The sequence below is a fragment of the Rhinolophus sinicus genome, linkage group LG04 (genome assembly GCF_036562045.2).
Source record: "Rhinolophus sinicus isolate RSC01 linkage group LG04, ASM3656204v1, whole genome shotgun sequence".
Classification (NCBI taxonomy): domain Eukaryota; kingdom Metazoa; phylum Chordata; class Mammalia; order Chiroptera; family Rhinolophidae; genus Rhinolophus; species Rhinolophus sinicus.
The window spans coordinates 142730877-142757727 of NC_133754.1; the positions used below are offsets into that span (position 1 = coordinate 142730877).

The following is a 26851-nucleotide window of genomic DNA, read 5'->3' on the forward strand; positions in this document are numbered from 1 at the left end:
TGCTGTTGGCAGGAGAAGCATGTAATGGTTATAGTTACTGGCACCCGTGTCAGCTGTTCAGGCCCAAGCTTGGCCAATGAGAGGAGGCTTAGTAAAGAAAGACTGCATCAGCAGCAGCATTTCTGTTGGCCAGAAATGATCAAGTGTTCACCATGATTGGAAAGGAACCAGACGAGAACAGTTTAGGTAAGAGAGCCCAAGGCGGAGGAGCCAAGGAATAGGTTTCATTGGGGTTTTGTTAGAGTTAATTAAATGCAATGGAAGAAATATTTATTGAGCACCTGTTAAGTGTCAGAAATTGTGCAAAATGTTAGGAATTCAAAGAGAAACAAGGTAGGGTCCCTTTCTGTAGGTGTTTACAACCTGGCAGGGAAGTGCTCCATAAAAACTGCCACCATATATCATTCTAGTGTTAATAGCATGGCAGGGGGAGGGGCTTACAGGATCTGGGCAGCAGGACAGGAAGGCAGACGAGGTGACATCTGAATAGGATTTTGCTTGGAGAAGGAGGGAGTAAACAGGCCAGATAGGCAGAGGAGACAAAATTAGCAAAGGCAAGAAGTCGTGGGAGAACGTGTCGCCTTTTGGGAACTAGAGAGCAGGTTGGAGGTGTGGGACCATAAGTATACACATATGCATACGATGGGAGGGTGGAGAGGTTCAGTTGTAGACCTAGCTAAGGGTGTGGGCTGTGTGTGTGTGTGTGTGTGTGTGTGTGTGTGTGTACGTGCGCGCTTTAGCAAACGGGATGTCTTATTAAATAGTCCTATTTGTGTGTCCTGCAAGCAGTGTGGAGGATGAGTGGGCAGAGGGCAGGAATGGAACCAGAAGAAATATTAGGAAGTCAGGGAAGAAAGGCAGTGGTAGAGAGGCTGGGTCATGTTTTGCATGGGGTCACAGGATGGCTCTGAGGGCTGTCTGGATGTGGGCAGGGTGTGAGAGGGAGAAGTAAAGGATTGTTCTGTGTTTCAACTTGGATAATGGGATTCAGAGATATCACTTTCATCCCTCCACTCTCTGCTCCCCCGAATCAGTAACACTTGCTCTCCGCTCTTATAGCAGCCATCCCAGATAACCAGGAAGCAGCTGGTGGAGGGACACACTTTAAAAAACAGGGAGCTCTTACCATTGACTACTATGTTTCCCCGAAAATAAGACCTAATGGGAAAATAAGACCTAGCATGATTTTTCAGGATGACATCCCCTGAACATAAGCCCTAATGCGTCTTTTGGAGAAAAAATTAATATAAGACCTGGTCTTATTTTCGGGGAAACATGGTATATTCTCTATGGTGCCAGCACCTAATCATTATGTTGTTTTGTCCACCTGAAAATAACAATAATACAAAATGATAAAAAAAAGAATCCAAAACCCATACCTGGGCGCGCGTCCAACAGGGAGTTCTTAGAGGTGCCCATAAGAATACCTAAAAATAAACTTTTGCAAAACTTTTATAGGTCATGTGTATCGTTTAAGGACTGTCTATTAATGTCGCAAAAAAGACGTATCAAACATTTTCCACATACTGAAAAATGCACACAGTAGAAAAGTACAATTCTGACTGATCACAAAGCAAACCTCAGTGTGACCATCGAACATGCTGGGCCGGAACTGGGGGCTACATTGCGAGCACCCCGGAAGCCCCTTTCATGCCACTGTCCTTTTGTCCTGCCACCTCTCCTCCTCCAGGAGAGCCACTATCCTCATGAAAGTACTTTTAAAAAGCACACCCATTTGTCGATTAACATGAACTAAAAGCAAATCTTCCTTATTTTCCCTTTTCCAATTTGGATTAAATTTTCCTCATCTTAGTCTGACCTTACGGGTGTCCTGAAATTTGGTTCAACACCTGTAGTAGTAACAACACTGTGATCTGGGCTGCCCTCTGCTCTGTGTCTATATAAACTAAGCTGTGGTCTTCATCAATTAATCACCTCCGTAACTTTGTCGCTTATACAGCTGTGAGTTTACAGAAAGTCCATTTCTCTTGAGAGAGGAATTTGCTTTTGTGTAAACACTGATGAGTACACTCCGAACCACTTAAAGGGAGAGAGGAGATGAGGAAAGGATGAATTGTTGAGCCTGGAGTCCTAACATTTACTTATTTAGGTTCTGAGTATCTTTATAGGCTTGAGGAGCTATTATTCCATCCCTCTTCCTAAAGTGGAATTAATTAATTAATTAATTAAAACCAGGCTGTTAGAATTGCAGGCTCCAGTCACCTCTGATACACAGAACACTTTTCATTCATCACAGAAAGCAGTTTTGTGTGAAGAGAGTGTCTACCTAGAGGACAGAGTGGATGGCCCAGATGTTTGATCCACTCAAGTGAGCCACATCAGGAGAGGGTTGGGCAGTGAACCAAAGCATTAGGAAGATTGGGAATGACCCAAGAACTGGCAAAAAGGCAGCAGGGCCCCTCCTCCTCTGCTATCCTGAAGGCAGGCTAAGCCAACCTTCCCAAGTTCATGACAAGGTTTACGAAGGTCAGCATGTTTGTGCTGGCCTTGACATTTTCACAAATTGCTCTGTAGCTGTTTTTATTAGTTTTATTCCAGCTGTTGCTCCAGGTCCCTTCTGGCAGCTGGGACTTCCAGACTGGCTTGGAATCCTTGGTTAATTGACTCAAGTCATGAAAAGTTGCCATCGGCTTTGAACTCTTGCCTGTTCTACGCTGGATAAATCCCAGGCATGCACCATAGGAAAAGCAGTAATGAGGATCTCACCTCCAAGTTTACAGTGCAGAACTCTGTCTGGCCAGGTGTTAAAAGCAGAGGTGAAGTGCAAGCCCAAGGGGGGACGGGTATGAAGAGTAAACAGGCCCTGAGACTGCTTGCTCCTGGGTCCTAAGGGATGCCAGGCTTGGGAGGAGATTTCACAGCAACCCTGTCAAAACCCTGCCGTTAATAGCATCATGATGACCCAAATGAATTCACAGATATCTGTTACTCTCTCTGTTTTCACTTCACACCAGCTCTCCACCGATGATCCTCAGCTTGGGAAAAACTTGGGAAGAGGCCTCTGAGATTTTCCTGTGAAGCAATTAGTTTTACCCGACTTCATAGAGAGAAAATACGAAAACGCTTAAGGAAGTTTCGGAAGAAGGGCCACTGGCATTGTGATGTAACTGATGTATACAGCCGATTGAAACACTTTCTCATTTCATTTTTATGACTTAAAAGTTATGACAAGGGCAGCGTCAACAGCGCAAAATATTTATTGACTTTTGTGAAACATCCCTCAATAGTGCCGCTATTTAAAAGTACCGTATCAACTGTAGTGTGAAATTGACTCCTATATCCTCCAGTACAATGTGTAATCAGGCTATCTTTCCTTGATAAATTTTGATACTTTAAAATGGACCCAAGTCCAAGAACACCTCTTGAAGTTATATCTTAAAGACGGGGTCCAGTAAGCTGTTATTTATTTATCAGGAGAGATGAGTCCTGAGAGAAATCAGAAAACAGTATGTTTACTAAGTCTTGGGAGGATTGTCTCAAAATGTACCACTAGTGCCGGGGTGTGGTAGGTGGGGAGTGGTGGTAGATTGACAGAGAAGTTATAAATTAAAACAGATTTAAGACACATATCAACCAACTGCAATGGGTAGACCTTGTCTGAATCCTGATTTGGATAAACCAACTGCAAAACAAATAAAACACAAGACAATTGGGGGAAATTAGAACACTGACGGGATATCTGCTGGAATTAAGGAATTCTTCTTTTTTAAATCTAGGCATAAGAATGGTATTGTAATTATGTTAAATTAGAGTTCTCATCTAATATTTTAGAGATATGTACTGAAATATTTATAGGTGAAATGATATGATGTCTGAAATTTGTTTCAAAGTAACCCAAAGGGTAAGGTTTGGGGTAAAGTGTAAGTCAAGGCAAGGAGGGGCAACAAAGGAAATAAAATTGGCCTTGAACTGATAACTGTTGGAGATGAGAGATAGAAACAAGAGTTATAGGTTTATTTTATTTTCTCTACTTCTCTATGTTACACATTTCCATTATGCAAAGCTCAAAATGAAAGATCTCAGTGGGTTGTTGCCTCTGTTAATTTTCTTTGGTAAGGGAGGGAAAAGTTATTAAGGATTTCCTCCGCAATTGGGCATGCAATTTTTACTTTTATTAAATTTATAATCAAAGACATCTCATTGAGCTCCTTCTAATCTTATGATTCTTTGATGATATGATTCTGTGAGAGTGTGACCAATTGATATACTGGTCATAATAATCATCCTTGCTCGTCCCACATTGTGGTTGGAAAGAGGCAGAAAAGGAGGAGGCTACTTGCCATGGGGAAGTTGTTGGGTTTTTCAGACCAGCCAGGGACCTGGGCTGAATATTCATAATGAGGTGGGCGGAGGTGGGACAGCAGAATGTGATGCTTTTGAGCACTTAAGTAAATGTGGGTAGAGAGAGTTAAGTTATGATTTGTGCAATAAAGCTCATTTTAAAGAAACTCTATATCCTAGGTTCAAAAATAATTTATACCTTAGACTGGGTTTCCAATGCTATCACAACTATGTTAGTTATCCATGCTGTGTAACAAATTCCCCCAAAGAGTAGTGACGGAAAACCACAAGCATTCATTATCTCACAATTTCTGATGATTGGGAATCTGGGTATGGCTTACCAGAGGCGTTCTGGCTCACAATTTCTCTTGAGGCTGCAATTAAGGTGTTGTCTGGGATGCACTGAACTAAAGGCCTGATTAGGGGAGGATCTGCTTCCGATTTTATTCATGCGGCCGTTCACAGGCCTCAAATCTGTTTCCAAGTTCTCTCGTGGGTCCCTCCACAGGGCTTCCTCATGACACAGCAGCCAGCTTCTCCTAGAACAATTGAACCGAGAGAGCATCATATAGAAGTCAGTCTTTATACAAGATAATCTTGGAAGTGACAACTCATCTCTTTTTTCTGTATTCCATTCTTTAAAAGTGAGTCACTGAATCCAGCTAGAGTGACCCATTCTTCCTAATTTGCCCAGGACTTTCCCGCTTTAAAACTAAAACTCCCACAACTTGAGAATTCCCTCAGTCTTGGGCAAACCAGGATGATTGGTCACCCGAAATCTAGCCTACACGCCCAAGGAGGGAATTATACAAGGGTGTGAATACCAAGAGGTGTGGATCACTGAGGGTCATTTTGGAAGCTGGCTGCCACAATAACCTTTCTAAGGTTTAGTTTTCTTCATTATTGAGAAATGAGACCTGTGAGCCCTTTTATAATTCGCATATCAGAATATATGCCTCAGTTTTTTAATGATATAATGGATCATGTTAAAGTGAATTGAATAAATGCATAAACCAGTTTTAGAAACAAGTTTATTTGAGGGAAGGATAATGAGATGTGATATATGTGTGTGTATATATATATATATATATATATATATATATATATATTATTTCAAAGTGCATATTGGTGGTGGTATACCAGTTCTGTCTTTTGCTTTGATTTCTAGAATTCCTAGTCAGATTTAAGGCCTATTTTTAAAGAAAAGTGAATTTTTAAATTATAAAAGTATTATGCTTTATTACAGACTACTTGGAATCTATAGAAGAGTGACATGAGGCAAAAAGGAAAACATCTGAAGATTTTTGCTTATTTCCAGACTTTTTTTAATATACTGGTGCTTTGTGTTTAACCTTATAGTACTTGTTTTGTACATGTAACATTGAATCCCATTTCCCCCCATTATATTATAAGCATTTCCTATCTTGTCACAAATTCTTCATTGATGTGTTTTTTTGTGGCTATATATTTTTTCAGTTAAGGAGATGTACCATGATTTCCTTTACATTTCCCCTCTGGCTGGATATTTTAATTATTTTGAATTTTTGGAACATACTTAAAAATTTTAAAACTGGGTTTGGAGTTGACCATTTTGACTCTCATTCAGAAGGATAGTGAAATCACTCACTCTTTCATTCAAGCCGTAGATGTTGTGAAGCGCCTACTGTGTACTATGCTCAACACTGGGAATGTAGGATTGAACAAGAAGGATCTAGTTGCTTTTTGTATCTCATGGAACTTGGAGGCTATTGGGTCAGTAAAATGAAGTATCATTTCTTTTATCCACAACTGTGGAAAGGGGCTGAGTGCCCCTTTCTTGTCCTCTGTTAGTGCCTTCTGCCCTTGGCTATCTGACCTCTAACATTTCATGGAAATTGTCCATGTGCATACAAGTTTCTTCCACTACACTGTGAGCTCCTTGAGAGCAATGACCATGTCTTTGCTCAATCTTAAAAAAAAAAAAAGAAAACAAAGTATTGATGGCTTCCCATATGCTAGACCCTCTGCTATGTCCTAGTTAAGAAAGCTAAAAGATTTCTGTTTTCTCGTAGCTTCCAGCCTGGTGGGATGACTAACATTAGACAAGCAGAGACACAGAAAAGGCTTTACATTGTGGTAAGTGCCATGAAGGAAATAAAAGAGAGAATAACAGGAAACCCTAGTCTGGATGGATTAATTGAGGAAGGCCCATCTGAGGAGGGACATTGGAGCTGAGCTGAGACTTGGGGGAAGAAGTCCGAGCATTTATGTGAGGATCTGAGCGAGGGGTATTTCAGCCCAAGAGAATAGAGTGTATAGAAACCCTAAGGTGGGAAAGGTCTTAGAATGTTCAAGAAACTGATAGAGGGCAAATATGGCACCAGTGTTGTGGGGCAGGGGAGCGTGTTGAGAGTGGAAATTGGAGAGGTGTGTAGGAGATTCATGCAGGACTTTCTGGGACAGGAGGAGTTTGAACTTCATCGTGAAAGCAATGGTATGCCATGGTGAGGATTGTAAGTTGGGCTGGTGAGGGGTGAGGGTATATGGGCAGGCAGTGTCTACTGCAATCATGATCCAGTTTAGAAGTTAGTAGATCCCTTTCATTCTTTCATGGTGAATAAACCAGAAGCAGACCAGAGTGGAAGTGGGAGACCAATTCAGAGGCAATTTCAGTGGGAAATGATGGAGACCTGAACAAGGTGGTGGCAGATGGAGAGAAGAGGTCCACTTCAGATTCAGGTTGGACATGGTATCCACACCTTAGTGATGGTTTGGACATGGGATGTGAGAGAGGAGGGAATTTCATGAGTTATTTCTGGCTTGAATATCTGGGTGGATGGTGATGCCATTTACTGAAACAGGAAATAGGAATACTGGGAGATGATTGGGTTTGGGTGATACATTTATAATGACATCAGTTGGCACAGTCATGTGACTTTCTCCAGCAATGCTTAGCTGGCACAAAGAAGGCAGTTATAGGTTTCATCCACAGGTGAGGGTTTGTCAGGAGTGGGCAATAGGAGATAGAAAGCAAGGGAGCTGAAGGCATCTGCAAGGAAGTAGTTAGCATACTGTTGGACTAGGGACCTAAGCTCACAGACAGGGAAACCAAGGCAGGAAGGGGCAGTTGGTCAGAGACATGATGGGAAAGACCAGCGGATCGACCGTGGGGCTTCTAGAGAAAGTAAACCGGAATAATAGGAACATGTGATCTTATTCATCGTGGTACCCATAGCACCTGGCCTGTAGCAAAAGCTCAATAAATATTTATAATTAAACCGAGGTCATTGTTGACCTGAGGATGAGTCTTAGAGGGATTGGGTTGCACATTTGTCTAGTTCTCTATTTCTTGGGTTCAGCAGCCTTTCTGAATAAGTTCATTCTACTTCTCTGCTTCCAGTCCCTGGTGGGGTATAAACACAATAGTTTTTGCCGGGCAGGCCCGAAGTCACTCTGTGCTATGGGAAGCTGGATGGACTGTGGATTGATCTCTGGACATCCATCCATCTACCCATTCATCCATTGACTAAGGCTTCCTGAGCACCTAATGTGTGCCTATCTTCATGCTAGGTTTTGCAGGAGCAAAATGAATGAATGAGTAAATGGCCAAAAATATTCTGTTCATTAGGGAGCTACAAATAGCACCTGAGTTTCTAGGCATGACCTCGTGGCCTCTTTGCCCTTTATACACAGTTATATTGAGACTAAAGGAGGAGAAACCTTTATTCTTTTGCCTGCTGTGTTGTTTTAAAATTTTATCAAAATGTACAATGCCCTGAAGAAACCCAGGCAGAAAGAAATCTTTCTATGGTGTCTAAAAATGTACAAATCCATTTCTCTAAGAGCTGTGGTGGGGTCAGCAGTCAGGCTTCCATCAAGGGCAGGATGCAGATCCTCAATCTTTTCACATTTTAAAAACTACCACATATTATTTTTCAGAATGGTTTTATCTCCTTAAGGGTAATACTCACCAACTCTTCTTCAGAAATTGTGTAATCTTGACGAGAGACATTTAATTTTAGTTAATTGAATTGGCTATTTATTTTGTTTTTCTAAATGCTCCGCCTCTCCCAGGCAATCTGAAGAAATCTCTCCTGAAAGGAAATCAGGGGCTGGCCTGGTGGCTCCGGTGGTTGGAGCGCCCTGCTCCTAATGCTGAGGTTGCCGGTTCGATTCCCACATGGACCAGTAGTAAGCTGCACCCTCTACAACTAAGATTGTGAACAACAGCTCTCCCTGGAGGAGTGCAAGGCTTATAAAACCAGTATGGGCCAGGGAGCTGTGTCCTACACAACTAGACTTGAGAAACAACCTCTTGAACCAGAGAGGCGGAAGAAGAAAAAAAAAGCGGAAACCAGGCTTTTGGGCATTTTTGTGTCAGCTCTTTCCACGGTTGCATTCAGAAGGTTGAAGGGGGCAAGTCTTATGTGTTCGCGGAGTGTCTGGCACAATGGGGTGCACACTAGATGCTCATAAATTCTTGTTTGTCTAATGGATTGATATAAATCTTATTGGGGCTGGGATTATGTCTGTGTCCTCAGCAACTAGTACAGGGCCACCTACCTTTTGGGTGATTGCTCAGTGAAAATGTTTGTTGAATGAATGCATGAATGAATATTAGTGGAGAGTGTTAAGCTTCGAAAATTTCAAAGTGTGCTCCAGGGTTGACTCATTTGATCACCTTTTAGCTCGGAACAGTAATATGAGATATGGCCATGATTTTAGAATACTTTTGCCTGTGTTCTGTATCCTTTATGGGGAGATGGGGAACAGGTTAGCAGACTGAGGCATCTTTAACTATCACACTGATCTGACCTTTTCTTCATTCATTCTCTTCCTGTGGAAACTGCCCCTCCAACCAAGTCACTGAAGTACAAACAACCTCGGGTTAAATTGTTACCCCTTTCCCTATGCCAGAGATTTATGACCCAAAATAGAGGGGCAGCCTGAGAGGCTGTAAACTGAGTGAGCACCAGAAAGTTAGGCAAGAAGAAGACACCGGAAGAAGAAGGGCCCCATTTTCTTAGCCATTCTTGAGGACTTCTACTGTCTACTTCTACTGCGACATAAGGTTTGTTTGTGTCTTGGCTCATGTTGGAGGAATGCTAATTTCCCATTCATGATGTTCCTTCCATGTGGAAGCGTCTTCTATTACAGTAACATTCCTGACCTCTCCATACCCATTTACTCATCCCTCCTGGGAGAGGATAGGTACTGTGTTTTCCCGAAAATAAGACCTAGCTGGTCAATAAGGTCTAATGCGTCTTTTGGAGCAAAAATTCATCTAAGACCCAGTCTTATTTTACTATAATATGAGAGTGGGTATATAATAAATATAATATAATATAATATAATACCCGGTATTATTGTACTATAATACTGGGTATAATATAATATAATAATATAATGCCCGGTCTTATTGTACTATAAGACTGGAGCTTATATACTATAATACCTAATATAATATAATGATGAATTTGAGAGAATGGATTGACTTTTGTGGCTCAGTTTCTCCTTCCCTTGGGACTAACCTGATATCAGAGAGAACCCATTCTGCTCTGCTCCATCATCCTTTATATAGGGCAGGCTTTACCTCATTGGGGGGCTTGTAATCATTCAGTGCTGCCCATGACTGGGTGGGAAGTCTGCTTAGTTCATTATTGCTGCACACCTAAGACACACCTTCCAACCCTGAGTAATGTAGTCTGCTATAACAAAAATACCACAGACTGGGTGGCTTAAATAACAAACATGTTTTCTTACAAGTCTGGAGGCTGGGAAGTCTGAGATCAAGGGTCAGCATGGTTGGGTTCAGTGAGGGCCCTTTTACTGTTTTGCAGACAGTTGTCTTCGCCCTATGTCCTCACGTGGCAGAGAGCCAAGAGAGGGGAAGCAAGTTCTTTTGTGTCTGTTCTTATAAGGGCACTAATCCCATCATGAGAGCTCCACCTTTATGACCTAATTACCTCCCAAAGGCTCATCTCCAAATAGCATCATGTTGGAAGTTAGTGTTTCAACATGTGAATGTTTGGGACACAAACGTTCTGTGCACAGCAAACAATAGGGACACCATTTTCATCTCCATCTGCCCAACACCTGCGACTTTCTCCCAGTTGGTTCCAAACTTGAGTAAGAAAGGGAGTACCTCAAATACCAACAGCTGAGGTCTAGCATGTGGGTAAGGGGGCTGATCTGGCTGAAAGGACCAGGGACAAACAGATGGTTTCTTTGGTTCTGCCCTTAACCAGTTTGCATGGAACAAATTCCTTTTTGTTTCTTTGTGTGCCTGCATCCAAGACTGCCATAGCCCTCTCCTATAGTTACTACTCCCTTCTCTGCATGAGGTATAACCCTCTGCTGTGCTGTTTTCCTGCAGCTGCTACAGACCCTTTTTTTCCAGCATTCTCCATCGGATAACATCATGGGGAGAGGGCCGGGCCTTTAGGAACAGAGAGAAGGAAGAGAGGGCAGAAGCACTCTAAGTAGCAGCCCTCTAGGCAACACCCAGTATCGTCCTACTTTAATGCAAATTGACTCTTCTTCAACCAAGCAGATGCTTTGAGACTCATGTTTCATTAGGTAGAATTCTTTACCATGAAACACATTGGTTCCAAAAGCAAGTAAAACTCTTCACCAGCCAACCCTAATAGCTGACCAGACTGTGTGTGTGTGTGTGTGTCCAATAATGCTGTATATTATATAATAATATACACTAAAGCTATATACACGTGTGTGTATATATATATGCACATTATATATATATACACATTATATGTGTATATATATACATATATATGTATAATGTTAACTAACTGTGTTTGGTATTGTCACACCTGTAAATGCCTTTCTTTGAAACGGTGCAAAACTGACCATAGTTGCCTACACCATTCTTGCAGTCATTGATAAAATAGGCAATGCATTCGGTTGAAATGTCTGGATCCCTAGCCATTGCCGACCGCATAGTATGTAGCTCTCCAGTGGAAGACAGCTATCGTATTTCCTGTCTTGTCAAACCTCACTGGTGACCTTCTCCATCCAATCATACTTTTCCTTGGCTACCTACAAATCATTGGCTATTTGCTCAGAGTGTACATCTACAGAAAAAGCTAAGAGAGCCAATATGGCAAGCCTACACCCCACTAATTATGCAGTGAAACTCAGGCAACAAAACAGGACGGCAGTGCTCCAGGGCATATAGCTAGGGATATGGTCAGAAAAAGAACCCAGGTCCTTAACTTTTTCCCTTCCATATACTTTCTTTTCAAGGAAATTAAATCACAGGTTGGAAGGTACGAGGTCTGACAATTAAGTTCACGAACTCATCCTAGAAAAAGTGCTACATCCCTCATTGCTGAATATCACGATGGTCACCTTCGAAGTACTCCCCTTGGGAAGCTATGCACCGATGCCAGCACATAGTCCACCCTTCAAAGCAATTTTGGAACTCTTTATCTGGAATGGCCATCAGAGCTGTTGTCGTATAACCCTTGATGTCCTGAATGCCATCAAAATATCTTCCTTTAAAAATTTTCTTTTTCTTCGGGTAAACAAAGAAGTCATGGGGCAAAGAAAGAAGCCATATCAGGTGAGTAGGGAGGGTGTTCCAATACAGTTATTTACTTACTGGCTGAAAATTCCCTCACAGACAGTTCTGTGTGAGCTGGTGCATTGTCCTGATGCAAGAGCCATGAATTGTTGGCGAAAAGTTCAGGTCATCTAACTTGTTCACGCAGCTTTTTCAGCACTTCCAAATAGTAAACTTGGTTAACTGTTTGTCCAGTTGTCCAAATTCATAATAAATAATCCCTCTGATATCAAAAAAATTTAGCAACACTGTTGCAATAAGTTTGCAAACTTAATTGTCAGATCTCGTATATGAGAAGTCAGCTACAGGCTTCAGAGAAACTGCTGCCTAAGAGTCGGACAGGTAAAGTACTATGGAATTTGATAAACTAGAACTGATATGTAAAACTTTCTAGTTAGGTCATCATGCATTTACCAGACAAATTCCTTCAGGAGAGTGCCCCATATGGTTCATGTTTCTCACTTTGCCTATCCCACAGAAGGCATGATAAATATTTATTGAATGTATTGGCACACATTCTTTACAAAGCACTGTACTTGAATTGTGGTTAGGCAGGGAGACATTGAGAGAAGCTTTTGTGCTCACCACAGCTCTGTGCTGGAAAGATCTGACTCACGATGCTTGAACTGGGTTTCTTAAGTATTTACCTTGGTCCTTTGTGTTTTCTGTTTTCCAGTTCCTACTCAGGTTAGCTCTTTCTCTTCCTCCAAAAACAGTCAGAGGGCTTAGTCTAATGGAACTGTGATTGTCTTACTAGAAACACAGCACTTTGCAAAGATTGCCTTCAATGTCTACCTGAGGCTTGTGAGCATGAGGGCAATGGCAGCTACTGAAGACCTTAAGGCTGGAAAGAATGTTCTTAAAGTGGGAAGTGCCATATGAACAGTTGGCTGCTCTGCTCCAATGTTGCCACGTGTGGATGGGCACCCCTGGAGGAGAAGGCAAAATGGCTCTAGGTTCTTGGTGCATCTATTAGGCTCTGAGCCACAGTTATTGCTATAATTGTTACTAATAATTAAAACTACTCATTTACTGTTCACAGCAAATCTCCAAGGTAGGAATTATTGTGACCTGCAACTTACAAAAGAAAGGACATGCAACTTGACTAAGGTTATATCACCAGTAAAAGGCAGAGCCAGGACTCAAGCCAGACTCCAACTTCTTTCCCTCTTGCTGAACGAATGATTTAATGAATGAATGAATGATGCTATCACCATATGCACCAGCTGAACTTTCACTAGGAATTGACCTGATTGTTGATGTTCTGCAATTCTTGTGCTTTCCCCCAAATATTGATGGGCATAGTTCATTATCTAAATTCAAGTGAAGTTAGTTGATGGGTCTAGGCGATGGCATTCTGTTAAATTCACGAGGTTACTTAACTAAGTATTTGTGAAAGGAGGCACCAACAATCAACAAATTTTGATACTGTATATATTGATACCTAGGTGCCCACCAAGGTGAATTTATGGAAAGTTGGGATTCAGATACTCTCAACTGCTCATGTTAGCCAACTGCTTCTTTCCTAGTTTGAATGCAGGTAATGTGTAGTAGTGCTGAGTGAACTTAAACTCTCTGTGCTCTCTCCTTGCTCCTGTGAGATAAAGGAGCCCAAGGTGAGAACCCAGGAAGCCATGGGAAAGAAAGAAAGAAGGTGCTGGTGTGATTCATACTTTGAAAGCCAGTGTCTGAATAATAATACTTAATAATAATAGGAGTAACTTATGATTATTTTCAGCATTTCCTCCTTCTTCCTTTCTTCTCTGAACTTGAAAGTCCCAGGTGAGGGTTGTTGTCGTCTTTCCTGATAATATAGCAGCTAAAATGCATATCACCCTTAAGAACTTACAGATGGAACTTCACAACAACTCTCTGAGGGAAGTGTCATTTACAGAGGCGTTGAGTCTAGACACCAAGGCTGGGCCATTGACTCCAAGTTCACTGCTCCTCCAGAGCCCCGGGGCCTTCTCCTGGGAGCTTCTCCTCCCTTCCCTCTATCCCCACTTACAGCCTGTCACCTGCTTTGGAGGAAAATTTGTATGAAGAGTTCCTAAAGCCTTCGATTTTTCAGACTATTCCACTGCCTCTCAGAGATCAACTCATGAGACTTTGCCCTGAAACATAATTTCTGTGCTAGATACTGACTTTTTGGTATTTCCTGCTGGAGCTCTGTCTGGGTGGAGTTCCCTTTGGAAGCGCCAGAGTTTTCCTGTTTGTGCAATTGATTTTCAAAACCTTAAATAAACTCTGTTGTGATGTGTTCAGAATAATAACAACTCAACAACTATTTATTAAGCACCTACTATGAGCCTGGCCCTGGTAGCTGGGGTTACTATGGTGACCTCCACAGACCCTGCTTTTCTAAGAGCTTTCAGTCTGGGTCCAGGACACAGGTTAGTAAACAGGCATTTGCCCTCCACATGGTAAGTGCCCTGAAAGACAAGTCCAGGGTGTTTGGGTGGGGGTGGGGTGCGAACACCAGGAACAGCCAATCCAGCCCTGAGAGCAGCAGGGTTTGGGGGTGTGAGGTGTACCAGCGGAGGCTTCCCAGAGCCAGAGCCAGCTAAAGTGCATCCTAAATATAAAGAACTAATTTTTGTAGAATCTGTTCTCAATTATCGTCAAGTAGATGATTCCACTTAATTTGCAAGGAACCTTTTCTTAAGCTTTTTTTCAATGGCTCGAGTATCTCAATTCCCTCTATTTTCACTACATGTTAACACAGAGGCACCAGATCTTAAGAAGGCAGAGCTTCAACAACAGAGATAGCCTGCTTGAAGGAAGGTTTGGGATTGGGTGACACATTGCATTTTCTGCTTGGAATGAGGAGAAGGGAAAAGTGGGGTCAGGCAGGGAAAGTGAAGTGCCTCCCAAGCTTCCAACAATTCAGGTCTGCACAATTCAGGAAGTCCATTATTTCGTTTGAAGTGTATTTCGGGATATCGAGCAGGCATATCTCTATTCACATACCAGATAGGCAACAAAACACATTCCCAAGCCATCAAATGTAAATGACTCGTGGGTTATTCTCTTTTTAAATTCTCTAGGCCATTGTTCCCCTCCATTAGTGCAAATAATAAAGACCAACTTCTTGCCAAAAGAAAAAAATAGTGGGTGCAGAAGGGGAACAATAGAAAGGCTTCTGTATGTCTCGCCAGATGGAGTTCCCTGCGATGGTCTTGGATCTACTTTTGATCTCTTGGTCAGGCAATAAAATGCCTATATATTTAATTTTAAAATAAACTTTAGTTAGGTATACTTTACATGCAGCAAAACACATCCATTTGAAGAATACCATTCTAATGAGTTTTGACAAATGTGTACAACTGGTGTAACCACCTCCACAACCAAGACAAGCAACATTTCAACTCCCCAAAGTTCCCTTAGGCCTTTTTGCAGTTACCCCAGCCCCAGCTCCAGGCAACCGCTGGCCCACTTTCTGTCACAATAGATTAATACTGCCTGTTTCAGAATTTCCAATAAACGGAGTCATACCATATATGTTCTTTTGTGTCTGGCTTTTCCACCCAGGATAATGTTTTTGAGATTCATTCTTGTTCATGTATCATAGTTCATTCTTTTTATTTAAAATGCTGATGTTTGAAGTAGAAAACAATTGTTCAGTGTGCCACCCAGTAAGATGAGCAGATCGAGGAAATCCCTCTGGTCCAAAAATTCTATCAACTTGCCCAGCAAACGAAGGCCTGAGAATTGTATCAGGTTAGTACACATCACATTTAAGAAGCAGCCAGGCACATGAATTTCTGAGCTCCAGGAGCCCAGGAGGCCGGGGAGAGATGAAGCCTCAGTGAATGATAGAACGTATTACAGAGGATGACAGGGCTATTTGTTCAGTTCTGTTATGAGCTCAGCAAAATGTGACAATCCTGGGAAATATAAATATATTTTGCTATATTTATATGTGTGTTTGTCTCAGGAGACCTGGCAGAGAGTGTGGGTAGCAGAGTGGGTTCCTGCAGGGTGGGAGTAGGCAGAGATGACTGGGTGGGTAAAGCAGAGCCTGTCCCGGGCCATGTCAATGCACAGTCAATAATAAGACTTACAAGAGATAATATTTAGTGAGCACTTACTATGCGCCAGCCACTGTGCTGTGCTCCAATATGCATTATTTTCTTTCACCTGTACCTGCAGCCTTTGCAGCAAAGGCCTCCATCCTCTGCCCCTACATCCCTTTGCCATATTCCTGCAAACAGTTATCACCATGTGCTGTGTACCCAGCAGCCAGCACCATGGCAGCTGTGTGTTGGGGGACAGTTTTCAAGCTACTGGAACCATTTTGCTTCCCAGCGCAGAGGGCAGACGTGCCTGGGACTTGATTGGTAACTAACCAGTGCAAGGGACAAGCACCCCAGCTCCCCGTGTCACCTCTCCTGTCTCCAGTTCTCCCCTCCATGGCATTTTGCTTGCTTCTCAAACATGCATGCTTTCCTTCCCTTCCCAGTCCCATTCAGCTTCTCAAGCAGTTTTCCTTGGGGACACTTCCTAAGAAACCACATTCACAAGAGTCCTTATTTCAAGGTTGGCTCTTCTGGGGACCCCACACTTAGGCAAAGTACTGTTAGTATAGTCCTTTTACAAATGAGAAAACAGGTTGGAGAGAGAGAGAGAGAGAGAGAGAGAGGTCTAGTTAACTCCTATTCATCCTTCAGATGAAAACTTGTACTTCATTTTCTCATGAAAGCCTGCCCTGACTCCTCAGTATCAGTGAAGTTCCCTTACGCTCTCAGAACTACCCTTTGTAGCACTTATCTTGGTTCTCAGTTTACTATGATTTATGTGATTATTTCACTAATAGCCATATCCTTGCTAGACTGCTGGCTCCACAAGGTCAGGGGCCTGGTCTCTTATGCTCTCAGCTGTATCTCCAGCACCCTAGCAGAGTTTTGGAACATAACAATTGCTCAATAAATATTGACTGAATGAATGATTTGAAGTTCCTTTAATTTCCTCATAGGTGCTCACGGGCCTCTCAGATGCTTCTCAGCCTCTGCATGGGCCAGAAATGCATAATGTATAACCATTAAGAGGGATACAAGATCTCCTGCCCACTTCTGTTCTTCTGGGTATTTAGGGAAGAGCAATATCCAAGGCAAGGTGACAGTACTTTGCTCCAGGGGACTAACTTTTAGTGTCAACTGAAGAGTTGAAACTAGAGGTGGGCCTGGAAGGCTAGGCAGAATGTGAATAGATTATTAGGTGGAAATTTGAATAGTGATTTTAATGAACTACAATGTCATTTAAATATACACACATTCTGAATTAAATACACATCTTTGGAACCCTGTACGTCTTAACAAAAGTACATGTAATCTCAGGTTCTTGTTAGGAAGCTGATAAGCATATATTTCCTTCTATTCCGGCAGTGATGGTTCTCCAGCTATATAAAATTTACAAACTGCTTTGGAAGCATTTGTGGAGAAAGGTGCCATATGAATGTATGAGATTATTGAAATAAATGCTGATTTAGAGATTTCCCAGGTGGATAGTTAAAATATACCCAGGCATACACATACACTCACACCCCACACTCAGGGTACTTTCCGCTCTGATCAGCAGAGATAAATTTTCCTACCTGACAGTTGACTGTAAATCAAGAAGTGTGTTTTAATAGACACCACCTTTCTGCTTCTGTGTGCTGCTGTCTCAGGCAATCCTTCACCTCGCGGGACACAGGATATGAAGACTCTTGGCACGTTCTCTCCACTGCACATGGAGAGGTGGTGCTTAGCAGCAAGGTAAATATTGGCATGCTGTACGTGAGCAATGAATATAAATAAGTCAGGACGTCCTTAGAAAAGTTCACCTCTGCATCCACCATTTTTCTCACCAATAGGTAAGAAAATAGGAAATCATAAGTTTCCCAGGATCTTGCCAAATCAAACAAAATTTCTTTGTAATAATATAAAAGCTGGAAAGTATTTGCGAGTCAGTAAATGCTGAATACATAATTTTGAAGATGAATACATGCCCTCATTTCTACAAAACCTGCTTATTGGATTGGATTACCAAACTTGCTCTTCCTGACTTTATCCCTCATAATCCTGTCCATCAGTGTTTGTTTGGAGTAGCTCAAATAAAGCAGGCACTTCCACACCCCAGTGTCTTTGCACATACTGCTCTTTTATGCCTGGGCTAGAATGCTTCCATTAATCCACATGGGCTGGGGACACTTTCTGGTTTTTTAACACCTGGTATCAGGATCACATTTAATTTCCTTTACAAAGCTGTTCTTGAAACTCACCCATTCCCAAAATTGCCGCTTTATCCTGTACAACTGTGATTGTACATATATGTTTAACACTGACATGACTGGCCTCTCTTGGGAAATCCCTGCTCATACCCTGTGCTCACTCGGAGGCCATGATCGTCATTTCATTTCTACCTAATGGCCCCCCCACCCCCATGACCTCTCAAGCCCCCTTCCAAAGCATTTTGAGTAATGTAGATTTTACTGAAATGTTCACAGGGAAGAAAAGTGGAGGGTTTACATTGTACACTATAGGGCCAAACTTCATAAAAATCCTCATTAAAAATCTCCATCATTCCAAAAGCTTTTTCTCCCATTGCCCCCTGTCTTAACTCCTCTGACTTCCTCCCACCCCTGGATTCCTTACTCTCACCCCAATCTCAACTAGCAATTTAGCTTTTTCAGCCCTTTCTTCTTTATTAATGTGCATCCTTGAAATTTTAGATCCTGTTCATCAATCTGAGATCAATCCCTCTTAAAAGGTAAGGATGAAAAACCAAGCACTTTCTTCTTCTGCTAAAGACAGAAGCATCTTGAGGGTAAGAATCAAGCTTTATACACCTTTGCATCTCCTATGCAAAATATTTCAAATATTTATGAAATGAGAGAAGAAATAAATGAAAGCATATAGCCACAGATTAAAATCCCTAAAATCCCCTTCTAATCATGGTTTCCTCCTGTTTAAAGATCTTCTATACCTTCTTAAGTAATGCTTTGGCCAACTGTCCTTTCTCCCTGACTCTAGCACTCTGCCCAGCTATGATAGACCCCCTCCTTTCAAGCCCGTGGTGTATAGTCTGGATTTCAAGCATCCATTCAGGTTGTCGCTACAGGCCTGGAGTGACCTATGTTGTTCATGAGAGTGGTTGCTGGTGGGTTACCATCACCCTAGTGAAGGTCAAGATGAATGCAACTGGTCTGGTCTTGTAGGTCCATCCAAGCTCTTCCCACTCTGCAAGGCTCAATGCAGGTCTTCACTTCCTTAGGACACTTCACTGATGTCTCCAGTCCAGGAAATTCTTTCTTGAGTCCTTAAGACATAAGCCTTGAATGAATCTACTCTGAGGGTATTTAATCTTTCAGTCTTACATTATTTGGAATTTCAGGTATAAGGCTTTGAGGCCACTCCTCTTCCAAAAATGTGGTTATTAGCAGGTCTATTTATCAGATTTTTCAAGTTTTTCCTCACTTACAGACTTATGGTAGGTTTGTATTTATCTAACGCCTTGAAGCTACGTGTGGCTGTTTAATTTGCTTTGGCCAATTAAATGTGAGCAGAATGGACATGAACCCCTTTCAGGAAGAAGTGTTCAGAGGAAGAAGTGGTAAGAGCTGGTAACTGATCACGCTGTCTTTCCCCCTGACATGGTGGCTGGCAATGTTTGAGACATCTAGTGGACTGTCCACCACGCTGGGTTCTTGAGTGAGGACACTGCTGACTCACAATGGGTGTGTGGTGTGAACAAGAAGTAAACCTTCATTGTGTTCATGCCATTTAGATTCAGAGGTGATTTGAATAATTAATAAAATAAATAAATAATAAATAATTGTGCATTGTTGCAACACAGCCTATCCTTTCCAGACAGACTGTAAGTTCCTTGAAGCCAACACTCACACATAACTCACCTTCCTGTCCTCCAGAGAACATAGCACAGTGCCTCATGAATGTTCAATAACTATTGCTGATTGTTTATATAGATGGAGACAGACAAAATATATCTGAGTGGAGGAGTGGGACTTGGTGTTAGGACTTCAACTAGAGACTCCAGCTTCTGAAAAACCGAACTAGATGTATAAGATGATTCCAATAGTATTCTAATAAGATCCTTACATGCAGAGAGGCAGAAAGTATAATGAAAGGAATCTGGGTTTTCAAGCTGGGTGAAACTGGGTTTACGTGCAAGCTCTGCCATGTATTTGGACGCATGACTTTGGGCCAGTTATTTAAGCTCTTTGGGTCTTGGATAACATCACTACCTACGATGGAGATTAAATGAGAGAACGTATATAAAGCACCTGGCACATAATGAATGGCCAACCATCATCATTCCCTTAGGCTCCTCCCATCAAGTATGTGTGTGTTGGTATGAAGTCTTGCTTATTTCTCTGGAAACGACTTTCCTTCATTTACTTCCTCTGAGAACTTGGTTACTTGTCTAGTCCCTGGATTTATTTAGTTTGGTCTACCTCAAATCCCTAGCGTTTTGCTTTTACTGCCCCATGCACACTCTAGCCTTCTGAGAAAGCCCACCTGCAACTGGCGAGAGTTGGCAGTAGCCCTTGGCAAAGGAGGTCCAATGGGGAAGGGTGGTTTTGAGACAAGGCTGTCTGCTGCCAAAATTTTAAACAGGGCCCTAGGTGAGGTAGGTCTAGTGAGGGAGGAGATCACGATGGGGAAGAAAGAATTGAAGATGTCAAGGTGACCCGTTCCAAGGAAGCCTTGCCTTGGCTTGGGTCCTGACTCTAATGCAGGTGATTCCTCTGTGAATTCTGAGATCGGATCAGTGATGGCAGTAGGGAAATCTGTGAAATTATCTTCAATGACTGACTACTTCCACAGGCTGGGGTTTGGTGTGGTGCCCAAGGGCTTGTGGTTTTTTTGGACTCCTGGCCCAGCGAGTCTTGTGTTTACAGATTTCTGTATTATTCCTGACTGAGTCCTTGAGGCCACCCCTGCCCCCTTCCGTGTAGCAGCAGCCATGATGTGGCATGTCCAACCGACTCTAAGGTGCTTGTGTAACTTGTTTTTCAAAGTCTTGGCAGGAGCTCTAGTCCTGAGGTGAGAAAGGGTGTTTACATTCTGGAAGAGGAGTCCCAGAAATGTCTTGCATCAGGCTGTTTCTGACCAATCCCTACTCCCCAGCAGCTTTTTCTCTGTGGGATGGCTTGCGACAGCCACATACCATGCTTCCCAGAAAATAAGACCTAGCCGGACAATCAGCTCTAATGCATCTTTTGGAGCAAAAATTCATATAAGACCTGGTATTATATTATTACATTACATTATATCATATTAGAACTGATCTTATACTATAGTAAAATAATACTGGGTCTTACATTAATTTTTGCTTCAAAAGATGCATTAGAGCTGATTGTCTGGTTAGATCTTACTTTCTGGGAAACACGGTAGTTGGTTGGTCTGGGATCTAGAAGGAAGTAGCCTGATCTAGAAGGAAGGCCGGGTAGAAGCATTTGTCAAGACCCAGGCCTCTGCCGCTGGCCTGCGTTCACTGGCCTCCTTGGAAAGGTGAGGAAGCTTCTTGAGGCCAAAGCTTTTGTTACCCCAGTGCTTGGTGCAGTGCTTTGCACAGAGCACAGCACTCAGTGCAGGTGCTCAACAGACATTTACTAAGTCAATAAATTATAAAAATATGTGGGCAAGAAAACATTTGAAAGGACACGTTGGTGGAAGTTCTTAACTGACTCCCCAGTTAACAGCTTTCTCTGAATAGTACTCGCATTAATAACAACAATGATTACCATTTATAAAATAAATACCTAGTCTATGGCAAACAAAGGCATATATTATTTTCTTAAATTCCACAAAAGTCACTAGTTCTACAAAATCGGTATCTCTCTTTCTAATTAATAGCTGAGGGCATGGGGACTATGCGTACAAAGTCTGAGGATCTCACCTGAGGTGTCACAGACAGTAAACCAGGATTCAAAGTCCTTTGCATAACTGAAGGCCCTGCTTTTCCACTTCCCATTTCTTCCCCCCTCAACCCCCCATCCTCACCCCCATCCCCACCCCCACCCTGCTGGTCTCTACATCCTGAAACAGCTGCAGTAAAGGGGGATTTTAAAGGAGTCTTGGAGCAGCAATTCCACTCCCCTGCTGTGGGCAGTTGTGCATTCTTTTTGTCATTTCTTCCTTTTGTGAATAGGCTTGAATTCAGCATGGAAAGAACACTGCGGAAGCAACCCCAGACCCCAGGGATGTCTACTTCGTTATATTTAAGAACACTCACCCATGTCCAGGGCCATCTAGTACCTCAGTCTTCAAACCCTCCTCTGGCCTTCACCCTCCACATATGGTCCACACGGAGCTTCCCTTCCCTCTTTCCTGACTGGCTTTAAGGCCAGGTTTTCACTTCACTAGAAAAACCTTACTACAGGTATTATTCACTGCCACAAAATATGCACTCAATAATTATTCACTGGACTGTGTGCTAAATTTTAGACGAAAGAAGAAAAAGCCGGGGATCCTGAAGAAAATTGAAAAGCTTAGGGAGTGGGGGAGTGGGGGTTGCAACAACCAACTCGACTCTCCTTCCCTTTCCCTACCCCCTCTCTTCCTCCTAAGGGAAGCAGAGGCATATTTAGTGTTAATGCTGTCATTTGATTACAGCAACATCCAAAAGATTGAAAAGCTCCAATCAATGCTGGAGCAGAAGTGCACACGCAGGGGGGTTGTTTCCTTGGAAATGTTTCAGCTGTAATTACTCTCCAAAGAGAAATGTCCAAACAACTTCCTTGACCCTCTGGGGAGAAGTAACAATGGGACAGAAAGTCATTTCTGTGGCCTTCTGCGTGTGTGTGTGTGTGTGTGTGTGTGTGTGTGTGTGTGTGTGTGTGTGTGTGTGTGTGTGTCTTGCGCATGCGCTTACGGCTGCACCTTCAGCGGCCTGTTCTGTCTATAGGGCGCCTTTGACAGCCGGTCTATTCAAACGCTGGGGCCAGTGGGTTGGCGGCGCAGTGCCTGCCGCGGCAGTAGCGGCTGAGATCATGCTGTTGATTTTGTTTTACAGGGAGCAACCCAGTCTGTTGTGCAGAGTACAGAATGTTCTCTTCTGTGAACTGAGCTTGAACTTTTCCATCCCACTTTGTTTGAGGAACCATACAGACCAGAGGAGAAAACACAGGGAAGATAACCCCAAAATCATTGAAATCTTAGTGTTCTCTCTGATTTTTGGCCCAGATCATTTGTTTTTCACGGCTCGAAATTAAAAATCCCAAGTATATAGTTCTTGGAAGAACAAAATGCCTGATGGCCTTTTTCTAAGACCGGACTTGGTGACTTTGGAAAATTAACAAGTTTGTCACCGCCTCTCCTTAGATTTCTTTTTTCTCCCTCTTGGGCATTCAAGGGACAATGACAACAAAAGCTATTTTCCTGTAAGGAAAAGAAAAGACCCCCAGTGCCTGTGATTTCTCTCTTAGTTGTTTAGGCTATCATGATATTACAAACAGTGTTCCCCAGTTTGCTGAGGGCTTTGGGTCGTTGGCTTCCGTATAAATCTCCAACTTGAGAAGCTGCCAATGCTTGGTAAGGTGATTTGAAATTTTTCTTGGAAACAATTTTTATCTAGTCTTAGGGCTGAATCTCCAGTTTAGGGCATACTTACAAACAGCTTAGGGAATCTGTTTGGAGGATCTGAGGGTAAGACCGCTATAGGATAGACAGTAGTAGTTTTCCAACTTATTATTTGTAATAGCAGTGGATTCTTTTCTCTATATTAAAATTTACCAAAATCCCACTGGTGAAGCAGAAGAGCACAACTCTATGTGAGCCGTGGGCTTGAGTCTTGTGGGTACACATATGATATTGGGGAGGTCATGGCTTCTAAAACTTGGTTGGTGAAAGGGGCATAAAGCTTGTCTTGTGTACTTGCAGAGGCATTTATAAATGTCAAGTGCTATACCGATGTACCAATGAAAGAGACTCTTCTTTTGAATTTGCAGCTCCATCACCTATCTCCTAATTTGGGGGCTGCTGTCTTGCGGATCTTACTCACTGCTGGTAACTGGGAGATTCCTAAAAGAGTGTCTTTACTTTTGAGATGATTCCAGTTCCTGGAGATTCCCTGTGACCTTTTTTTTTCTTCCCAAGTTAACATGTCATCAGATTATTGGTTAACTAGTTCATTCATTTCTATAAACTTCCATTGAATACTTGTTATGTTTAAGTTACTATATGGGATCTAAGAGTTCAGAGAGGATATGTAAGATATGTTCAGTGCCTCCAAAGAGTTTACATATTGTCCAGTGGGAGAAGCAGAAACACACATATATATACATACATACATACACACATATGCACACATACATATGTAATACTTATAATACAGGGAGGTTAATACGTGTTTAATGGAGGGACAAGTAATAAACTGTGAAGGCAGAGTATTACAGGAACAAGATGAGAGTCTAATAGGTAGAAGTTGAGACAAGAGCAGTATAGACAGCAAAAGAAAGGAATCATGAAAATAGGTGGTCTTGGGGCGGCCAGATTGGCTCAGTTGGTTAGAGAGTGAGCTCTCAACAACACGGTTGCCATTTCAATTCCCACATGGGATGGTGGACTGCACCCCCTGCAACTAAAGATTGAAAATGGCAACTGGACTTGGAGCTGAGCTGCGCCCTCCACAACTAGACTGAAGGACAACGACTTGGAGCTGATGGGCCCTGGAGAAACACACTGTCCCCCAGTATTCCCCAATAATAATAATAAAAAAAACCTTAAAAAAAAAAAAAGTGGTGTTTATGGTTAATAAAAATTGTGTAGTGTATTCGGGTAATAATAAGTAGTTCTTGTGACCAAGCAATTGATACTAGAGTATGTAGGAAGAAGCAAAAAAGTAGATTGCATGTGTGTGCAGCCCCCTTTGCGCTCACTGCTAACCTTTCTTGCTCATTTTGTATGAATTGTCAGATTCCTTCTCAATACAACTCTTGAAGAAGCCACCACTAATCAGGTGAGGCGCTTGAGACACAACCATTGATCATTCCTGGCTTGGGCCTTCAATCCCGTGCTTACATATTTCTACTTTATTGTAATGTTTTGGGGCAATTATTGCATGTTTTTAAGAATCAGAATGACATGAATGAATGATACGATTCCACCTGTGTTCTTGAAAGGTAGCTGACGGCCATGAGCAGGATCCATGGGTAAGGTGAGAGATTGGAAACACACTGACTGGAAAAAGATTGGAAACATAGAGACCAATAAGAAGACTACGCAAATCATCTAGAACAATGAGAGTAGGAGGGAAAAGTAGGTGGGACAGATGGGGCACTGGGGAGATAGACATGATAGGGCTTGGTGAAGACAGAGGGAAAAAGAAGACTTGGTGATAACTGAGCTTTCTCATCTGGGTTATGGAGAGGAGAGAGGACTGCTATCATCTGAATGGATCCCCTCGAAATTCATATATTGAAATCCTAACCCCCCAAAATAGTGGCATTAGGAGATGGGGCCCTTGGAAGGTGCTTAAGTCACGAGGGTGGGACCCTCATGGATGAGGGTAGTGCCTTATGAAAGAGGTTTCACAGAGATTCCCTAGCCCCTTCTGCCATGTGAGGCTATCACAAAAAGTCTTACACCTGGAAGAGGGCCCTCAATCAAACATGGATTTCTAGTCTCCAGAACTGTGGGGAATATATTTTATTTTCATGGTGATAAGCCACCCAATCTGTGACATTTTGTTATAGTAGATTGACAAGACTAAGACCGGGGCCAAGAGAAGGAGCGCAGGAAGAAGGCCTTTGTACCTTTCTTCTAATAAAGGGAAGTGACGTGTTGAGTTTTAGACAGGTTGATCTTCAGGGGTCTATGGGACATCTAGGGAGAGAATTCCAGCCATCATTTGGAAATACATATTTGGAGCTAAGAGCTAAAGAAGTAATTCAGGATTCAGCCACATAGAGAAACCAATGAAAGCTTTGGGAGTAGATGTCATCACCTAGAAAGAGAGCCATGAAGGTTATTCATAGGCCTTTGGAAAAAGAGGGCTAGGTTAGACCTTGAGCAGTGCTTATATTAATAAAAACCAGAGGAAGACCGTCCAAGAAAGAATATAAATTCCTAACAATATGGGGCATCATTAGTTAAATCTAGTCCTCCACTCCTGTATCTGATTCTTCTTTAATACAGAGCAATGACTTACCTGAATGTAACCTGTTTGGTGTCTGTCTGAGAATTGAAGAAAATCGGCCACTTTCCCCTGCATGTGCCTTAAGGCAATGTTTCTCAAGCTTTTGGACGGTTGACCATGACCCACAGTGAAATACATTTTACACATGCATATATAATTATGTAACTAAAAGAAAGAACTGTGTGAAACAATATCTACCTGTATCTTCTGCAATCACTGTCATTTTCTATTTCATTCTATTTCATTAAAAAGTGCTATTTGAATCCCAGTAAGTTGACATCATAACCACTAAACTGTAGCTACCTGCAGTGTGAAAACACTGGGTTAAAGGGCTGTGGGTTTTGGAAGTCCACTCTCCCTCTAGTGGTTGGTCAGAGCTTGTTGGTCTCAGGTTGGCTTGAGGACCAATGGAGAGCTGAAATCCAACTCTAAAAGCCTCCCTTTCATGTAGGAATTTTTAGCTTTGGGAGGAAGTCTAGGTGAGTTTTACCAGCATGGTTCCTTGTGTCGTTCCCAGATGCTACTAATACTAATACTAATATTAATACTAATACTAATCATACTAATATTAATACTAATACTAAACTAATACTAATACAATCAAAAACATTATTTAATCAAGCACTTTACATACATTATTAGCACAATTACATTCTCACAATTAGATGAGAAGTAATGAGGTCAGCAGAGAGAACTTGCAGACGATCACACAGACAGTAAACAGTGAAGCTGAGATTCAGAGTCAGTCAGTCAGCTTGCCGAATTGGGGCAGTAAGTTTACCTTCTTTGGCCTGCCTGGGCCTCTGTGTCATCCCCATCAGTCCCTGTGTGTCTCTTAGCAAG

The 26851-nt window shown here is 42.2% G+C and overlaps 2 long non-coding RNA genes across 52 annotated transcripts in view; one reads left to right on the top strand and one right to left on the bottom strand.

Moving 5' to 3' along the window:
* The window catches only part of LOC109446864 (uncharacterized), a 29843-nt gene extending 7601 nt beyond the window's left edge, over nucleotides 1-22242 (bottom strand). For both annotated transcript variants that reach the window (XR_012495800.1, XR_012495799.1), the window contains exons 1-3: nucleotides 22106-22242; nucleotides 17460-19165; nucleotides 4644-4841 (exon numbers count right to left, since the gene is read on the bottom strand). This is a non-coding gene — a long non-coding RNA (uncharacterized LOC109446864). The remainder of the gene's footprint in view (nucleotides 1-4643; nucleotides 4842-17459; nucleotides 19166-22105) is intronic.
* LOC109446856 (uncharacterized) overlaps nucleotides 1-24584 on the top strand; it is a 47351-nt gene extending 22767 nt beyond the window's left edge. For 8 of the 50 annotated variants that reach the window (XR_012495767.1, XR_012495756.1, XR_012495769.1 and 5 more), the window contains 5 exons: nucleotides 6354-6417; nucleotides 11548-11866; nucleotides 17535-17622; nucleotides 18579-19583; nucleotides 22022-22156. This is a non-coding gene — a long non-coding RNA (uncharacterized LOC109446856). The other 42 variants (XR_002137282.2, XR_012495782.1, XR_002137281.2 and 39 more) reach the window with 21 other exon arrangements.
* Nucleotides 24585-26851: the final 2267 nt, after the last annotated feature.